This window comes from Schistocerca gregaria, chromosome X (genome assembly GCF_023897955.1).
Source record: "Schistocerca gregaria isolate iqSchGreg1 chromosome X, iqSchGreg1.2, whole genome shotgun sequence".
Lineage (NCBI taxonomy): Eukaryota > Metazoa > Arthropoda > Insecta > Orthoptera > Acrididae > Schistocerca > Schistocerca gregaria.
In genome coordinates this window covers 137,567,800-137,586,761 of record NC_064931.1, presented here as the reverse complement: position 1 = coordinate 137,586,761, position 18,962 = coordinate 137,567,800, and positions in this window count along the sequence as shown.

Below are 18,962 nucleotides of genomic sequence, written 5' to 3'. Positions count from 1 at the left end.
GGGCAACACGCAGATTCCATATTTCTAGATTTTCTAAAAGCATTTGACACGGTGCCCTATTGCAGGTTGTTAACGAAGGTACGAGCATATGGAATAAGTTCACAGATATGTGAGTGGCTCGAAGACTTCCTAAATAATAGAATCCAGTATGTTGTCCAGGATGGCGAGTGTTTATCAGAGACAAGGGTAACGTCAGGGGTGCCCTACGGAATTGTGATAGGACCGCTGTTGTTTTCAATATATATAAAGGATTTGGCGGATAGGGTGGGCAGCAATTGCGGTTGTTTGTTGACGATGCCTTGGTGCACGGTAGGGCGTCGAAGTTGAGTGACCGTAGGAATATACAAGACGGCTGAAACAAAATTTCCATTTGGTGTGATGAATGGCAGCTATCCTTAAATGTGGAACAATGTAAGTTGATGCGGATGAGTAGGGAGATGAAACCAATAGTGCCCTGCTTGACACAGTCACGTTGCTTAAATATCTTGGCGTAACGTCGCAAAGCGATATGAGATGAAACGAGCATGTAAGAACTGTGGTAGGGAAGGCGAATGGTCGACTTCGGTTTATTGGGAGAATTTTGGGAAGGTGTGGTTCACCTGCAAAGGAGACTGCATATAGGACGCTGGTGCGACCTGTTCTTGATTACTGCTCGAGCGTTTAGATACGCACCAGGTCGGATTGAAGAAAGACATCGAATCTGTTCAGAAGCGGGCTGCTAGATTTGTTACCGGTGGGTTAGAACAACACGTAAGTGTTACGGAGATGCTTCGGGAACTCAAATGGGAATCCCTGAAGTGATGGTGACTTTCTTTTCGAGAAACACTACTGAGAAAATTTAGAGACCCGGCATTTGAAGCTGATTGCCGACCTATTCTACTGCATTGCGCGTAAGGACCACGAAGATAAGGTACGAGAAATTAGGGCTCATACGGAGGCATATACACTACCGGCCATTAAAATTGCTACACCACGAAGATGACGTGCTACAGACGCGAAATTTAACCGAGAGGAAAAAGATGCTGTGATATGCAAATCATTAGCTTTTCAGAGCATTCACACAAGGTTGGCGCCGATGGCGACACCTACAACGTGCTGACACGAGAGAAGTTTCCAACCGATTTCTCATACACAAACAGCAGTTGACCGGCGTTGCCTGGTGAAACGTTGTTGTGATACCTCGTGTAAGGTGGAGAAATGCGTACCATCACGTTTCCGACTCTGATAAAGGTCGGATTGTAGCCTATCGCCATTGTGGTTTATCGTATCGCGACATTACTGCTCGCGTTGGTCGAGATCCAATAACTGTTAGCAGAATATGGAACGCCGTGCTGGATCCCAATGGTCTCGTATCACTAGCAGTCGAGATGACAGGCATCTTATCCGCATGGTTGTAACGGATCGTGCAGCCACGTCTCGATCCCTGAGTCAACAGATGGGGACGTTTGCAAGACAACAACCATTTGCACGAACAGTTCGACGACGTTTGCAGCAGCATGGACTATCAGCTCGGAGACCATGGCTGCGGTTACCCTTGACGCTGCATCACAGACAGGAGCGCCTGCGATGGTGTACTCAACGACGAACCAGGGTGCACGAATGGCAAAACGTCATTTTTTCGGATGAATCCAGGTTCTGCTTACAGCATCACGATGGTCGCATCCGTGTTTGTCGACATCGCGGTGAACGCACATTGGAAGCGTGTATTCGTCATCGCCATACTGGCTTATCACCCGGTGTGATGGTATGGGGTGTCATTGGTTACACGTCTAGGTCACCTCTTGCTCGCATTGACGGCACTTTGAACAGTGGACGTTACATTTCAGATGTGTTACGACCCGTGGCTCTAGCGTTCATTCGATGTCTGTGGAACCCTACATTTCAGCACATAATACACGACCGCATGTTGCAGGTCCTGTACGGATACAGAAAATGTTCCACTGCTGCCCTGGCCAGCACATTCTCTAGATCTCTCACCAACTGAAAACGTGTGGTCAATGGTTCCGAGCAACTGGTTCGTCGCAATACGCCAGTCACTACTCTTGATGAACTGTGGTATCGTGTTGAAGCTGCATGGGCAGCTGTATTTGTACACGCCATCCAAGCTCTGTTAGACTAAATGCGCAGGCTTATCAAGGCCGTTATCTCGGCCAGAGGTGGTTGTTCTGGGTACTGGTTTCTCAAGTTCTATGCACCCAGTTTGCATGAAAATGTAATCACATGTCAGTTCTAGTATAATATATTTGTCCAGTGATTACCCGTTTATCATCTGCATTCTTCTTGGTGTAGCAATTTTAATGGGTGTAGATAGTCGTTTTTCCCTCACTCTATTTGCGAGTGGAACAGGAAAGGAAATAACTTTTAGTGGTGCAGGGTACCCTCCGCCAAGCACCGTACCGTGACTTGTGGAGTATATAGATGTAGATGAAGATGTAGAAGATATGTTACGTCCCAGTTATGAGGCGTGGCCTCCTTTCTGGGCCATCAGCATCCCAAGATGGACGCTCCGCCTCAAATGCTCTTAAACAGATCCTTCGAATAACAGTCAGTGGGCTTTTGTGAGTGTATGAGATCTATCCCGGTGGTCACTGCCTGATGAAAGGTCATATTATCACAATCCGCTGCTGCTTCCCTTGTAGCGCTGTAGGTCGGTGCGATTAAGTCAAAAGAATCCATTAACAATTTGGAAACATGTTTGCGGTTTAGATTGGCTTTAAAAAGGCAGTCATACACTGCAGATAACCTCCGTGTCGAGAGGTCACAGTCTGCGGCCTAACCACTGTGGAATTCTCTATTTCGGGTTTCGTCCTCGGCTGCGGTAATGATAGCACTTTGCTATCGAGACACAACGCTACTTCCTCGATACTGCCGCAGAACGAGTGTGATAAGCAATATTTGAGAACTGTTATGTCCACGACCTCTGTGACCTACGCTCTCACGCCTCCAAGAGGTCAAGCCAAACGTTTACGATGCATAATAGCCCATATGTCGATAGCGGTACCGGTAATGCACGAAAGCCAGCAGCTATGAGGCGAAATACTTATTTATGACATTCACTGCACTGATAACAACAAATTTATTTAGGTGTCAATAGAAAACTCGTCAAAGTAATTCTTCTGATAAACTGATTACTTACAGCCCTTCATATGCGAAGAATGGTTATGCTTCTTAACGGTATCTTTCTTCCCTTTGTTACCCACAGATAAAATTTTCTAATTTCATACGACCGTCGCTAACGTGAATAAAATGCCCTCGATAGATACAGACACATCAGCTTGACTCGTAATTGTATAAAAGAGGAATATGAAATTTCCGTAAGTTTTCTCGTTTAAAACGAGTACATTTTCAAAAAATTATCTTCGGAATTTCATGTTCTTTAAACATTCCTCATGAGGGCTATGGAACCTACTTCTGACGTAGCGGCATACAATGTGAGGGGCGTTCAGTAAGTAAAGCAACACTTTTTTCTCGGCCAATTCCGGATGAAAAAATGCCAAATTTGTTATGGCACATCGTGGAATATTCCCACATCAGCCTCTAACTATTCATGAAGCTCCGACTGATGGTAGCGCTATACGTAGCCTTCAAAATGGCATCTGAAACGGTGCGTTCCAATCAGAGAGCTTTCGACGGAAAACCAGAGCATTGCAGATATTCATAATCGCTTGCAGAATTTCTACACAGACGCGGCAGTAAACAAAGGCAAAATGAGTCGCTGGGCGAGGCGTCTGCCATCATCGCAACTAGGTCATGCAAACTTCTCAGATCTCCTGCGTGCCGGCCGGCTGCACACAGCTGTGGCTCCTGAAACGTTAGAACGTGCGGACACTTTCATTCGAGGTGATCGACTGATCACAATCAAACATCTCGCTGCTCAACTGGACATCTCTGTTGAATCTCCTGACACACTTGTCCAACAGTTGGGGTACCCAAAAGTAAGTGCTCGCTGGATTCCTCGCCGCTTAACAGAAGATAATAGAGAGCAACAAAGCACCGCCGGCCGGAGTAGTCGAGCGGTTCTAGGCGCTACAGTCTGGAACCGCACGACCGCTACGGTCGCAGGTTCGAATCCTGCCTCGGGCATGGATGTGTGTGATGTCCTTAGGTTAGTTAGGTTTAAGTAGTTCTAAGTTCTAGGGAGCTGATGACCTCACAATTTAAGTCCCATAATGGTCAGAGCCATTTTTTGAACAAAACACCATTTATGCGGAATTGTTTGAGCCTTACGCCGCTGATGGTGGCAGTTTTTTTTTTTTTTTATCGAACATCGTCACAGGCGGAGAAACATGGGTTCATCACTTCGAGCCGAAAACAAAACGGCAATCCATGGAGTGGCGCCACACCAACTCTTCTCCCAAGAAAAAGTTCAGTGCCGCACCCTCAGCCGGTGATGATGATGATAATGATGATATTTGGTTTGCGGGGCACTCAACTGCGCGGTCATCAGCGCCCGTACAAAGTCCCAATTTTCTCACAGTCCAATCTATTCACTGTCACGAATGATGATGATGATGATGATTAAATGATGAGGACAACACAAAAACCCAGTCCCCAGGCAGAGAAAGTCCCCAACCCGTCCGGGAATCGAGCTCGGGGCCCCATGATCCATAGGCAGCAACGCTAGCCACTAGATCCCTCAGCTGGTGAAGTCATGGCGACGGTCTTTTGGGACTCTGAAGGGGTTATTCTGTTTGATTTCTTCCCTCATGATGCAACGATCAGCTGTCAAGTCTATTCTACTACCCACTTACAACACACGAGCAACGTGATTAAAACAAAGAACTTCTATTCGAAAGGTGCGGGGTTTATACCGTCATCCAAACATGTAAGAGCCTGTGATTGGACCCTAATGAAATAATCGTCGATGGGACGTTAATCCTTAGTCTTCCTACTTTTACAAAATGAAGCTGAGTTTCTTTCATTGCTTTAAAGACGCCGTGCGGTATTCAGTAAATACCAAGCACTGTGCCTTTTAGGGTTTAGAGAACGCTTTAAGACTTAACAGTGCGAGGGCTGCATTTGTCAGAGGAGTATGAAGGTTACAGCGTCAGCTTAATCTTTCTGACAGATAGGAAATGTGAAGCGTTTCACTTTTCGAACCTAGTTTCGCTCCTTTTGCTGATAACATTCTACCACACGAGCTATCCGAGAATAACTCGGAGCACAAATCAGCTGTTTAAATTCTCCAAACTTTCAAAACTTTAGAAGATCGCTATTAACATTCCTTTGGGAAATTTACTGGCTGCGTCCGTCGGCGTCATTGTGCTGCTCAGTTTTGTATGTATCGTCGTCAATGACAAAGAGAGATTTATTTTTATGATATTAATATGCTTCCTCATAAATCAATAATCCTTAACATAGTGATCAGTATTACCAGTTAATCAAACCTCCTCATTTAAGTGACTGACACAGTCTATTCCCGTTGCATAAGGGAAAACTGCATATTCGCAGTGATCTAGGCGCCAAGAAACGAAACAAGTACTCGCTGTTGAGCTTAAGTGCTTGTGACTTCCCAACGATGGCAGGTCTTTTCCGAGAAGACTTAGAAATAATATACATACAATATGTGATCAAATGTATCCGGACACCCCCAAGAATATACGTTTTTGATGTTAGGTGCATTGTGCTGCCACCCACTGCCAGATATTCCATATCAGCGACCTCAGTAGTCATTAGACATAGTGAGAGAGAGCAGAATCGGGCTCTCCGCGGAACTCACGGACTTCTAACGTGGTCAGGTGAGTGGGTATCACTTGTGTCATACGTCTGTACGCGAGATTTCCACACTCCTATACATCCTTAGCACCACTGTTTCCGATGTGATAGTGAAGCGGATCCTGAAGGGACACGAACAGCACAAAAGCGTACGGGCAGACTTCGTCTGTTAACTGACAGGGACCGCCGACAGTTGAAGAAGGTCGTAATGTGTAATAACTAGACATCTATCCAGACCATTACGCAGGAATCTGAAACTGAATCAGGATCCACTGCAGGTACTATGACAGTTAGGCGGAGGTGAGAAAACTTGGTTTTCATGGTCGAGAGCCTGCTCATAAGCCACACATCACGCCGGTAAATGCTAAACGACGCATCGCTTGGTGTAAAGAGCGTAAACATTGGACGATTGAACAGTGGAAAAACGTTGTGTGGAGTGACGAATCACGGTACACAATGTGGCAATCTGATAGCAGTGTGTGGGTATGGCGAATGCCCGGTGAACTTCATCTACCAGCATGTGTAGTGCCAACAGTAAAATTCGGAGGCGGTGGTGTAATTGTGTGGTCGTGTTTTTCATGGAGGGGGCTTGCACCCGTTGTTGTTTTGCGTGGCACTATCACAGCATAGGCCTACAGTGATGTTTTAAGCTCCTTCCTAATTCCCACTGTTGAAGAGCATATCGGGAATGGCGATTGCATCTTTCAGCACGATCGAGCACCTGTTCATAATGCACGGTCTGTGACAAGTGTGGTTACACGACAATAATATCCCTGTAACTGACTGGCCTGCAGAGTCCTGACCTGAATCCTATAGAACACCTTTGGGATGTTTTGGAACGCTGGATTCGTTCCAGGCCTCACCGACTGACATCGATACCTCTCCTCAGTGCAGCACTCCGCGAAGAATGGACTGCCGTTCCCCAATAAACCTTCCAGCACCTGATTGAACGTATCCCTGCAAGAGTGGAAGCTGTCATCAAGGCTAAGGGTGGGCCGACATCGTACTGAATACCAGCATTACCGATGGAGGGCGCCACGGACTTGTAAGTCATTTTCAGCCAGGTGTCCGGATACTTTTGATTACACAGTGTACATGCACATCCGGCCCTTACAGGCCCTGCAGACCACGCGATGCTTGGACAAACTGGCTCCGTTCCTTTCTGTTTTGTGCTCGGTTCCTCTGGGTGTCTTCAGTCCCCAGGACTGCCAGGTCCTTCACCAGGTCGTTCATCAAGCTGTGCTTCGGTAGTGCCATGGGGCGCCTGAAGTTTGGTTTCCACTGAAGTGCGTTCTTCACCTGCCTTTCTTCTGGAGTACGGGCTATATGGTTCGCCCAATGGGTTGTTTTCGCTTCAGCTTCTGTAAGATTGTTGGCTATTGCATCAAGAGGTAGTTGGAAATAAACTCTCGAATAGTCGTTGCAGAAAGCTTCGCTTTGCACAGCTGTGCTCGAACTAGATAAGATCAATGAAAACGCTTGGGTGAAAGACAGGAAGTTAAAATAATTTTTAGGTGCTTGCGAAAACGAGGTGTCGATCGACAGCCCTCACAGGTGTAAGAGGCAAGTAGCGTGCCCTCTGGGGCGAAGTGGGTGTTTTTAAATGTTTCACATCTATAAAGTTCGGACTAATCCTTCTGGACCAACGAAATTACTCTTCAGATACGGAAAGACTGCAAGGCTCGGAAGTGCATTCCCTTGCGTACACGTCGTATTATATTTCGTCTTTTTCCGATATTTTAGGCAAGCGTTGCTATTAAGTGAGCTTTCATGTGCTCGGTAGAAAGAGACCTCATAGCACAACGTGAAGCCAGTAGCTAGTTGGAGGTGGCATTTAATGCAAGTGATGGGTTTGCCGAGGGTATTTAAGCCGGTAAATTAACTTGAAGCTTAATGTTTTTGTGTGACTTTTTACTTTCTGACTTTGGTCCATCTACAGTCAAAACCGCATCACTTTGGATTTTCTTTCTTATCACCAGATATTTACTCTTTCCTTCATTAACACGTAATCCTGTTTTCTCAGCGATTTTGTAATAGTTTTTTATCATTCTGATTAGTTCTGTTTTGGAACTACTTATTAAGGTTATATCATCTGTGTAAGCATTTCTAGTATATGTAAATTGAAGGGGGGGAGGGGGAGGAAAGAAAAGGGAAGGGATTACTGCTATCAGCTGCATCATGACGTTACGCGGAATCAGCGGCGACGAATGAAAATGGGTGTCGGACCGGGGGTCAATTTCGGGATCTCCTGCTTAGAAGGCAGGTGCGTTAAGCACTGCGCCATCCGGCACACAGTATTTTCGCAACTGCGCGGACTATCTCGGCAAGCCTCACGGCCTACCCGTAATCCCACCGAGCGCCACCTACTGTATTCTATTGCATTTGGATCCCTGTGGATTAATTTTACTAAATTCTGTGTCGATAAGGTTAAATAAAATAGGTGAGATGAGGTCCCCTTGCCTCTGTCCAATGTTCCCCTTAAAATTTTCAGTTTCTCCTACAGGCGTCTTTATTCCACATAATGTTCCGTGTATACGCGTTTTAACCAATCTTATTAGATTTGAGGTTGTTTCAGATTCCCGCATTGTCTCTCAGTGTATGCTATCGTAGGTCATTTTGAACTCTAGAAATAATATGGGGATATCTACATTGAATTCCCAAGCCCTCTCAGTTATTTATCGTAGAGCGAATAAATGATCTAATGTGGATCTAAAACTGAACTCCATCCGAACAGGCCTCGGAAGGTCCAACGGTACTGACAGCCTACTGGCGTCACTGGATGTGGATATGGAGAGTCATGTGGTCAGCACAAAGCTCTCCTGGCCGTTGTCAGTTTTCGTGACAGGAGCAACCCCTTCTCAGTCAAGTAGCTCCTGAATTGGTCCAACAAGGGCTGGGTGCACTCGCCCCAGTGCTAGCCAAGTCCAATAGCGCTTAAATTCAGTGACCTGACGAGAACCAGTGTTACTACAACGGGAACACCGTTGGCAACCTAACGTGGATCTATTTCAGTGAAATCCGTATCGGTAGTCCCCAATTAGTTCTTAAGTTATTGGGATCTCAGATAAATTAAATAACGCTGGCGTAATATTGTAGGTTGGAACCGAAATTGCAATGCTTTTGTAGGAATGGTATTGTCTGAAGGCGGATGCTGTCGCCTTTCAAAAACTTGGACACTAGTTTCTAGCTAGTTTTGGAGAGGTTGGAACTTAACGTGCAGTCCGAGGCACGGTGCGACATGCCAGTTTACAAATACACAAAGTACAGGTAAGCTAGAGACTTGTGTTCAGGGCCAGGACTGCAGAATAATGACGACAAATCGAAATACGAACAATCCGTGTAGCAGGTTGGCTACACGTTTTTCCCTGAAATATTCAGTACTCAAAAAGAGTGGCGTGTATCATCCAAAAGAAGGATATGTGCTAACAGCTAGAAAGATGTCACCCCAGAGTGAGAAACTGAGTTCGCTGTTATTACTTGGTCTACTCGGGTAGGGCATAAGGTCGTGAGATTATCACTTTGCTATTGTGTTGGTTCGCAACACGTCACAGAAGGCTAGAATCTGGGACACGTGTCTGCAAGCAATCAGGCAACTGCGTTCTACCGATAAAATTCGTATCGCCTCGCGGCTCACAGACATACGTAGCAGGTGCAATAACGCTCAGATGAAATAAAATAAAATAGCCTTGTTGGATACACCAACTCACACTGCATCCTTAGCTTGACGAGACTACTTCTGTTTTCCTTCGATAGTCAATAATATATGCTACGTTTATGAATGAAAATAGTTGAATGTTTGGTAAGCATTACTGATTAGCGAAACAATGTATACCGTCACACAGAAAAATAAAAGTGAAGTCGTATGAGTTCATTATCAAGGAGATCCCGAGGCCACCTAATTGAAAAGCTTTGCCTCATTTCCCCATGTCTAAAGTAAAGTACGCAGAAGAATCTGTAGTAATCAGAAGGTATTCGGTAAAGAAACGACTTAAAAATACTTTCGAAATGAAGCACATAACACTCAAAGAATTAGTCCACGTATATTATATGAAGTATGATTGCATGGAACTATACGGAATTCCAATCGACATTACGCTACGCACGACCACGTAACTGACCATGTCAAAATATGTCTGAGAACTCATTTCTGATTCCAAGTGAAATCTGTCGTTTCTGACTAACGACAGGCACACAATAGCGAGAGAAGAATGGAGACGAGGAGATTACTGTTACACGTAGCGGTACCACCAAATTTTCCCGCCGCCAACACGGCAGGGAATTTTGCTTTATCGCGCTCTGCCAACATCGCACTTGTTTACCGCAAACCACGGAGGGTAAGCTGGAATGTCGGCTGGTGCATCCTGCCGTACGCTCCTATTCCACAGACTACAGCACAGCACCTAAATAATCTCTAGTAAGTTCCAGAAGCACACGTTTAGATGCTACTTTGTGCTGATCGTGTAAATAAGAATGTGTTAAGCGTTTCGTAAAATGTATAAAATTTAATTTCGCGCAATGATAAAGTATATTATTTTAAAAGTTTTAATTAAACTCAGACACAATGAGTAGTCAAAGGTCGTGGGAAAGCACAGAATGTGATGTTAATAGCGAGTCATTCCTCCACCAACTCGCACAGAAGTCGAGGCACGGACTGCGCGACGTGTTGCAATCGATCTGAAGAGTTGTTAACCCACGCATCTCTTATTGCTATTCACAGTTGTTCTTGGGTAGTTGAGCTGCGTTGATCGAGCGTGCACGGGTGTGTACAGCATACTACAAATGCTCGAATGGGTTAAGGTCTGAAGATATGGGGACGAGGAAAGGGGAGGAGGACGAAACCACGATCGTGAATTCACTAGAATGTCCATCAAGCCACCTGAACGCAGGCAAAGAACGGAAACACGTCGCATTGTCCTGTTGAAACATGCTGTCTACATTCAGAGCATTCTAATTCCGCAAAGAGATCCAAATGGTCTACAAGAATGTCCACATTAAGCGCAAATCGAAGGGGGTCTAATTTGCGACCGTGCCAACACAGCTCATACCAAAACTGAGCGACTTCCTGCCTGAACACAACCTTGTTGACACGGACGATCCACAGCATATGGGACATAGCCACACTCACGCACGATGGTGGTGGTGCTTAGTGTTTAACGTCCCGTCGACAACGAGGTCATTAGAGACGGAGCGCAAGCTCGGGTTAGGGAAGGACTAGGAAGGAAATCGGCCGTGCCCTTTCAAAGGAACCATCCCGGCATTTGCCTGAAACGATTTAGGGAAATCACGGAAAACCTAAATCAGGATGGCTGGAGACGGGATTGAACCGTCGTCCTCCCGAATGCGAGTCCAGTGTCACTCACGCGCGTATCAGCTAGATACAACTGAGAAAGGGACTCATAGGAACATGCTACATACTGCCACTGTTCCACGGTTCAGTAGCGATGTTCGGAGGCCCATTTCAGTCGCTGAGCAAACGGACGAGTCGGCCCTCGGCTATTGATGCGTATATCCTGCATTTGTCTCCGTACAGCCCTGGTATAAATGGGTTTCTGAGCCCCAAATTCAAATTGACGACCATCTGACACTAAAAAACGAAATGAAATGTGCGTGTGCCAGTTCTGGCAAGCATTCCTCTTCCGGGAAGTTCCGCAGTCTGCTGCAAGCCTTTTTATTTAACCTCACTTCGAGCACTTACGCGTCGACGAAACCAAAATGAAGATGAAGACAACACATAAGTTCGAGAGGAGAAAGTCCCCCACTGCGCCGCAAATGGAAACTATTTTTAACGTATATTAACTTTTATCCACAAATTACCAATTATATTGGTACAAACAAAACCATCTTTGATGTTTCAGGAAACAAATATATTATTTTAAGAGTTAGCGCCAGGTCTCTGGTTATCAGAGTCTTTGTTCTGCGATTTCTTCTCTTAGACGACCGTTATGCTAGGTTCGTTAGCACACGCTTAAAAGCTTTAGTACATACATTTCAGTTTCTTGTAAAAAGGTGAGAAAAACATTTGTTTAAAATGTATGTGCCTTAGAGTATTCAATTTTTGTCGCTAATGATTAGAGTGACATTTTATGGCATTTCTTTTTTACACAGGAGCATAATACACATATAAAAAAAAGTTTTGCATCACATCGGTTCCGGGAGTTCCGGAACCTGTACAGAAAATTGGAATAGAGATCAACATAAACATCATTTCCGCCTTTTTTATTGCTCATGAAAACCGCACATTCCATCTTGTGCCACCATACAGCGAGACATTCAGAGGTGGGTTCCAGATTTCTGTACACTCCGGTACCTCTAATACCCAGCAGCCGGCCGCTGTGGAAGAGGGGTTCTTGGCGCTTCAGTCCGGAACCCCGTGACTGCTACAGCCGCAGGTTCGAATCCTGCCTCGGGCATGAATGTGTGTGATGTCCATAGGTTAGTTAGGTTTAAGTAGTTCTAAGTCTATAATGCTTACAACCATTTGAACATTTAATACCCAGCAGCACGTCCTCTTGCATTGATGCATGCTTGAATCCGTCGTGGCATACTATCCGCAAGTTGATCAAGGCACTGTTCGTCAAGATTGCCCCACTCCTCAAACGGCAATTCGGCGTAGATCCCTCAGTGTGGTTGGAGGATCACGTTGTCCGTAAACAGCCCTTTTCAATCTATCCCAGGCATGTTCTATAGGGCAAATGTCTGGAGAACATGCTGGCCACTCTAGTCGAGCGACGTCGTTATCCTGAAGGAAGTCATTCAAATGATGTGCACGATGGGGGCGCGAACTGTCGTCCATGAAGACGAATACCTTGCCAGTATACTGCTGATATGGTTGCACTATCGGTCGGAGGATGGCATTCACGTATCGTACAGCCGTTACGGCGCCTTTCCATGACCACCAGCAGCGTACATCGGTCCCACACAATGCCACACCAAAACAGCAGGGAACCTTCACGATGCTGCACTCGCTGGACAGTGTGTCTAAGGCGTTCAGCCTGAACGGATTGCCTCCAAACACGTCTCCGACGATTGTCTGGTTGAAGGCATATGCGACACTCATCGGTGAAGAGAACGTATTGCCAATCCCGAGCAGTCCATTCGGCATGTTGTTGGACCCATCTGTACCGCGCTGCATTGTGTCGTGGTTGCCAAGATGGACCTAGCCATGGACGTCGGGAGTGAAGTTACGCATCGAATGGTTCAAATGGCACTGAGCACTATGGGACTTAACCTCTGAGGTCATCAGTCCCCTAGAACTTAGAACTACTTAAACCTAAGTAACCTAAGGACATCACACACATCCATGCCCAGCGCAGGATTCGAACCTGCGACCGTAGCGGTCGCGCGGTTCCAGACTGTAGCGCCTAGAACCGCTCCGCCACGATGGCCGGCAGTAACGCATCATGCAGCCTATTGCGCACAGTTCGAGTCGTAACACGACGTCCTGTGGCTGCGCGACAAGCATTATTCAACATGGTGGCGCTGCTGTCAGTGTTCCTCCGAACCATAATCCGTAGGTAGCTGTCATCCACTGCAGTAGTAGCCCTTGGGCGGCACGAACGAGGCATATCATCGACAGTTCCTGTCTCTCTGTATCTCCCCCATGTCCGAACAACATCGCTTTGGTTCACTCGGTGACGCCTGAACACTTCCCTTGTTGAGAGCCCTTCCTGGTAGAAAGTAACAATGCGGACACGATCGAACAGCGGTACTGACCGTCTAGGCATGGTTGAACTACAGACAACACGAGCCGTGTACCTCCTTCCTGGTGGAATTAGAACGGATCGGCTGTCGGACCCCCTCCATCTAATAGACGCTCCTCACGCACGGTTGTTTACACCTTTGGGCGAGTTTAGTGACATCTCTGAACAATCTGAGGGACTGTGTTTGTGATATAATATCCACAGTCAACGTCTGTCTTCAGGAGTTCTTGGAATGCAAAACATTTTTTGATGTGTGTATATCAATGAGAATGAAGATTTTGTAATAGGTTGTGGACATTTTAATATTATGAGCGTGGATTTTATGAGATTTACTAGCACGGGAGGCAACATTTTTCCAGATTGACACTTCATGTTAGTATCGGTTTGAGAGTTTAAAGTTATATACTGTTTTACTTACTTACATATTACTCATATACAAAAAAAGCAGAAACACGCTGCATTTTAAATACAAAATTAAAATAGAAACACTGAATTGCAAAAAAGAGAAAGTATTTAAAGTATTTAAATTCAGTAAAGTGGAGAGAGAGAGAGATAGATAGAGAGGGAGACAGAGAGAGAGAGAGAGAGAGAGAGGGGGGGGGGGGAGGAGAGAAGGAGAGAGTAAGAGTGGAAAAGGAAGCGCATTTATACGTGCATACACTAATAGTGCTCAGCTATAATACTGGTGAGATAAGCACTGTTTTGGCACACGTTTTGATTGCATGCGAAGAGTCACAGATATTTTTTTTAAATGCAAGATACATTTCGAGAATGAGAAATTTAAAACCATTTTTCACTGTTCACTCTGAAAATGGTTCAAATGGCTCTGAGCACTATGGGACTTAACATCTATGGTCAGCAGTCCCCTAGAACTTAGAACTACTTAAACCTAACTAACCTAAGGACATCACACAACACCCATTCATCACGAGGCAGAGAAAATCCCTGACCCCACCGGGAATCGAAACCGCGAGCCCGGGCGTGGGAACTGAGAACGCTACCGCACGACCACGAGCTGCAGACTGTTCACTCTGAAGCCTTCACATTGAAAACACATCACAGCTTTTGACATTTGTGGCGTCCGAAAGGGATAGCGAGAGTTCTGCAGAGACTACGGAGACGCGAGTGTTGTGGGAAGACGGGGGCGGTCACGTCGCGTGTTGTGGCAGTCGCACACTTGTCTGAAGGTGGCGTCCAGTGGGACCTCCAGAAAGTTCTGGAAGTTGCGGCAGTCGCACAAGTCTGGGAAGGTGGCGTCCAGTGGGACCTCCACAGAGTTCTGGAAGTTGCGGCAGTCGCATAAGTCTCTGAAGGTGGCGTCCAGTGGGACCTCCACAAAGTTCTGGAAGGTCTCTGTTTGGTGCTCTGCCCTCATATGTTCTTCCCACAAGTCCATAAAGAGCTCCACTCTGCCCTATTGTCTTTTGGCGATGACTGCGTGAGCTCTCATAGCTAGTACCCACATGGTCGCAATTTTTTTTTGTCCCATAGTTCACTGCTTCCTCTTCACACGAGGAGCGCTCAATAAGTAATGCAGCATATTTTCTTTCTCGGCTAATGTCGGTTGAAAACAAATGCGCAATTTGTTGCGTGAGACATATTCCCATTTCAGCCCCTATAGTTTCATGAAGTTCCAATAGGCGGCTGCACTATACGTAGTCTTCAAATTTCATCCTTTATTTTCTTTTGGCGGAAGACCAGAGTATCGCTTACAGACGCCTGCATAATGTCGACTGAGATACGGCAGTGAACAAAAGCACGGTGAGTCGTCGGGCGAGGCGTCTGTCATCACCGCAACAAGGTCGCTCAAACCAGTCTGATCTCCCGAGTGCCGGCCCGCCACACACAGCGTTGGAACGTGCTGACTCTCTCGTTCGAAGTGGTCGACGGATCACAAACATCTCGCTGCACAGCTGGACGTCGCTGTTGGTAGTGCTGACACACTTGTCCACCAGCTGGGGTACTCAAAGACGTGTCCCCGCTGGCATTTTCCCTACAGTCCGGATCTCGCACTTTCCGACTTCCATCTGTTTGCAGCGATGAAGGATGCACTCCGCGGGAAGCAGTACGTCGACGTTGGCGAAGTTGCTGAAGCAGCAAGACGTTGGCTCCGACGTCGGGCAGTAGAGTGGTACCGTACAGGCCTTCCCAGTACGGTGGCTCATTGTCTTCAAGAACTGCAGCAGAACATTTCAGATGAGACTACAACAATTCCAGCACTCCAGCTTCGGTCCGCCTTCAGCAACTTGCTGACCAGGGCCCAAAAGTGCCAAGAGATGAATCGACACTTTCAACATCTGCTGTAGTCCGGTTAGTACTGCATTCCATTTCCTCTGCTGTGTTTCTTTGTGCCATGGAACTCTGTTCTCTGGTCCACTTTTATTTACCCCATCCTGTACAAAAATATTCAAATAAAAGATCTATGCTTTTTAATGTATGTTGCAATCGTGCACCCAAATATATCGAAAAGTTATTTTTTCGAAAACAAAGTGCATCCAACATTTTTCGACCAGAACAATTCCGCGCTTCCTCATTGTTGTATAGGATTACGATAATGTTACAAAAACAATGTATATACAATTTAAAATACAACATACTTAAATCTGAAAAGGTTACAACTTGAATACAAAAAAATATTACACCAAATGCAAATAGATAACACAAGATACTTTATATTTCATAAAATAAAAACGACACACACACACACACACACACACACACACACACACATATATATATATATATATATATATATATATATATATATATATATATATATATATATATCCGCAAGAATTATTAAACAACCCAACACGATCACTGGGATTAAAAGTGGATACATATCGGGCATGTATACAGCGATACAATATTTCTAGCTTATTACAGAAAAATGCATCGTTTTTTGCTACTTTTCAAATGTCTAAATGAAAAACAAATTAGCGGAGGCAAGGGGACTTAGAAAAAAAAATGGCTTTCTTGGCAAATCTGGGGGCACCGTTGCAACGCACATTAAAAACCATACAACTTTTATTTGAACTTATTGCCGGCCGCGGTGGTCTCGCGGTTCTAGGCGCGCAGTCCGGAACCGTGCGACTGCTACGGTCGCAGGTTCGAATCCTGCCTCGGGCATGGATGTGTGTGATGTCCTTAGGTTAGTTAGGTTTAAGTAGTTCTAAGTTCTAGGGGACTAATGACCACAGCAGTTGAGTCCCATAGTACTCAGAGCCATTTTTTTTTTGAACTTATTTTATATCTGTTTACTTTTCTACGTTATTCACCCAGAAATATTAACTTCATTTTTTTCGAGGGGGTGTTTCACTCCCATAACGGCCGTATTGGCACGTATAAAAATTTTTTTGTCTGTTATTTTGCTTAAAAATATCAAATGTGTGTGAAATCTTATGGGTCTTAAAACTGCCAAGGTCATCAATCTCTAAGTTTACACACTACTTAACCTAAATTATCCTAAGGACAAACGCACCCACCCATGCCCGAGGGAGGACTCGAACCTCCGCCGGTATCAGCCGCATTGTCCATGACTGCAGCGCCTAAGACCGCTCGGCTAATCCCTCGCGGCTTTTGCTTTACACTTCAATATATTCAAAACCGATCAATATCGAAATGTATCCCTTTGGTAGGTTTACTAGTCACTGGATAGCTGATAGCTCGGTATGGCTGTGACGCGACATCGGTTCTTGAGACACTTCTGAACGTCCTATCTGGCAGGTTAAGCGCGTGTAAGCATTGTCTCTGCGAGACTGTAGATCCACCCTAGGCACTGTTACCGCAGAAACCTGAATTTTTGTGTAATCTCTGATATGCTATGACCCGTGCGTCTTGCAATGATTATCATCCCACGTTCGAAGCCGGTTTTATCGGTCTGTGCTGCGATCTTTACTAGACACCTGTCTGTAACAGAGACTCAGGTATCGCGCCTATGCTCGCGCCATACGCAACATATGAACGTCAAAAAATCAAATACGACAACCCTACCAGTGACGTTTGACTACTTAACTCTTGTGAATGCTGTTCTGTAGCCTCGACAAATTGTATGAAATGCATACTGTTGTAATAATAATCTACCAGAGCTGACGTTTTACAATTACTTTATCGGTACCAGTTTCGAGCGAAGCACCATACTCAAGCAGTACTTCATAAGAACTTGAATGTTATTTTTCAATTATGCTAATGAGCCAACACTCGAAACCGGTACCGGTAAATTATGTATAAAAATATAGCTCTGGTGGATTATTACTGCAACTGAATGTAAGAAAGGCGTGACATAGTCACTTAGGAGGCTAGCAACCATTCTGGTAAATATGTGTCGATTTGTAGAGAAGCTGGCTAGGTCGCATAAAAATTCATACAGCCGGTGAAGAATGACTTTATTGATCTTATAGTATGCATGACGTGTTCCAGAATTATTTCCATCTTTAGAAATCCAAGTGCAAAGGTAGCACAAGGATAAGATCGTTACCAGTTGCGCACATAATGTGAATAGTATGCCATCTCATATTACGTACACAGCTAGTAACGGTCTCGCCCTTGTACTACCTTTGCAGTTGGATTTCTGAAGGTGAAAATAATTCCGAACGCGTCATGCATACTTTGTGACCAATAAAGCCATTCTTCACCTGCTGTATGATTTTGTATGCGACCTAGTTAGCTTCACTACAGCGCTTAACATATTTACAACAGAATGTATTTCACAAAATTTGGTTACTAAGATTAAAAGATTAGTTACATGCAACATTAGGGGACGCTTCGTCACTGTTTGTTGAGGTTAAGAACTCATTTGCTGATATCAAACTTGGTAATGCATCGATTAACGGTGTTGGTTGTTCTAGGCAACCAAGAACTTGTACGGACGATGAGATTGTGTCAAAAATTCAGGTATATCTAGATAGGCCGTGACTGTCACATTTTACGCGAAATTTTAGGAATGACAAAGCTTTCCGCTCGATGGCCGCGTCTGTTAATCATCAACCAAAAGCGTATTCAATGAACATTGCTTAGGAGTGTTTAAACACAATTTCAGTGGATTTCTCCAACGTTTCATAGCAGTAGAAGAAACATGGATTCCTCATGACAGCCAGAGACGAAGAATCAGTCGTAACAATAGGCAGCAGAAAGCAAAAGTGCAACTCAGAAAGTAAAAATGGTTTTGTCTTCTTGAACAAACACGGCTATGGTTTTCTAGGATTCTCAGTGTGTGATGCTGACAGATTGTCTCCGAAAGACCAAAACCATCACCACTGAACTACTGCACATCATTACATGACACACTGTATGATTTTATGTTGAGAAACTAGTTTTAGTGCGAACTTCTAAGTACTTGACGTCCACGAAATTACCACTCTAAGGTCATCAAAGATGATGTGTGTGACCCTGTTTCTGTTACTGCAAATTCACAGATCTCCGTCGCTATGAATAGTTGATTTCTATGTATTCGCTGCACAGCGTACGCAGACGAAAGATATCTAACTGAACGCGTACGAAGTTTAATTAACACAGGGACTGAAATCAAGGGAACACGCTATATCGAGG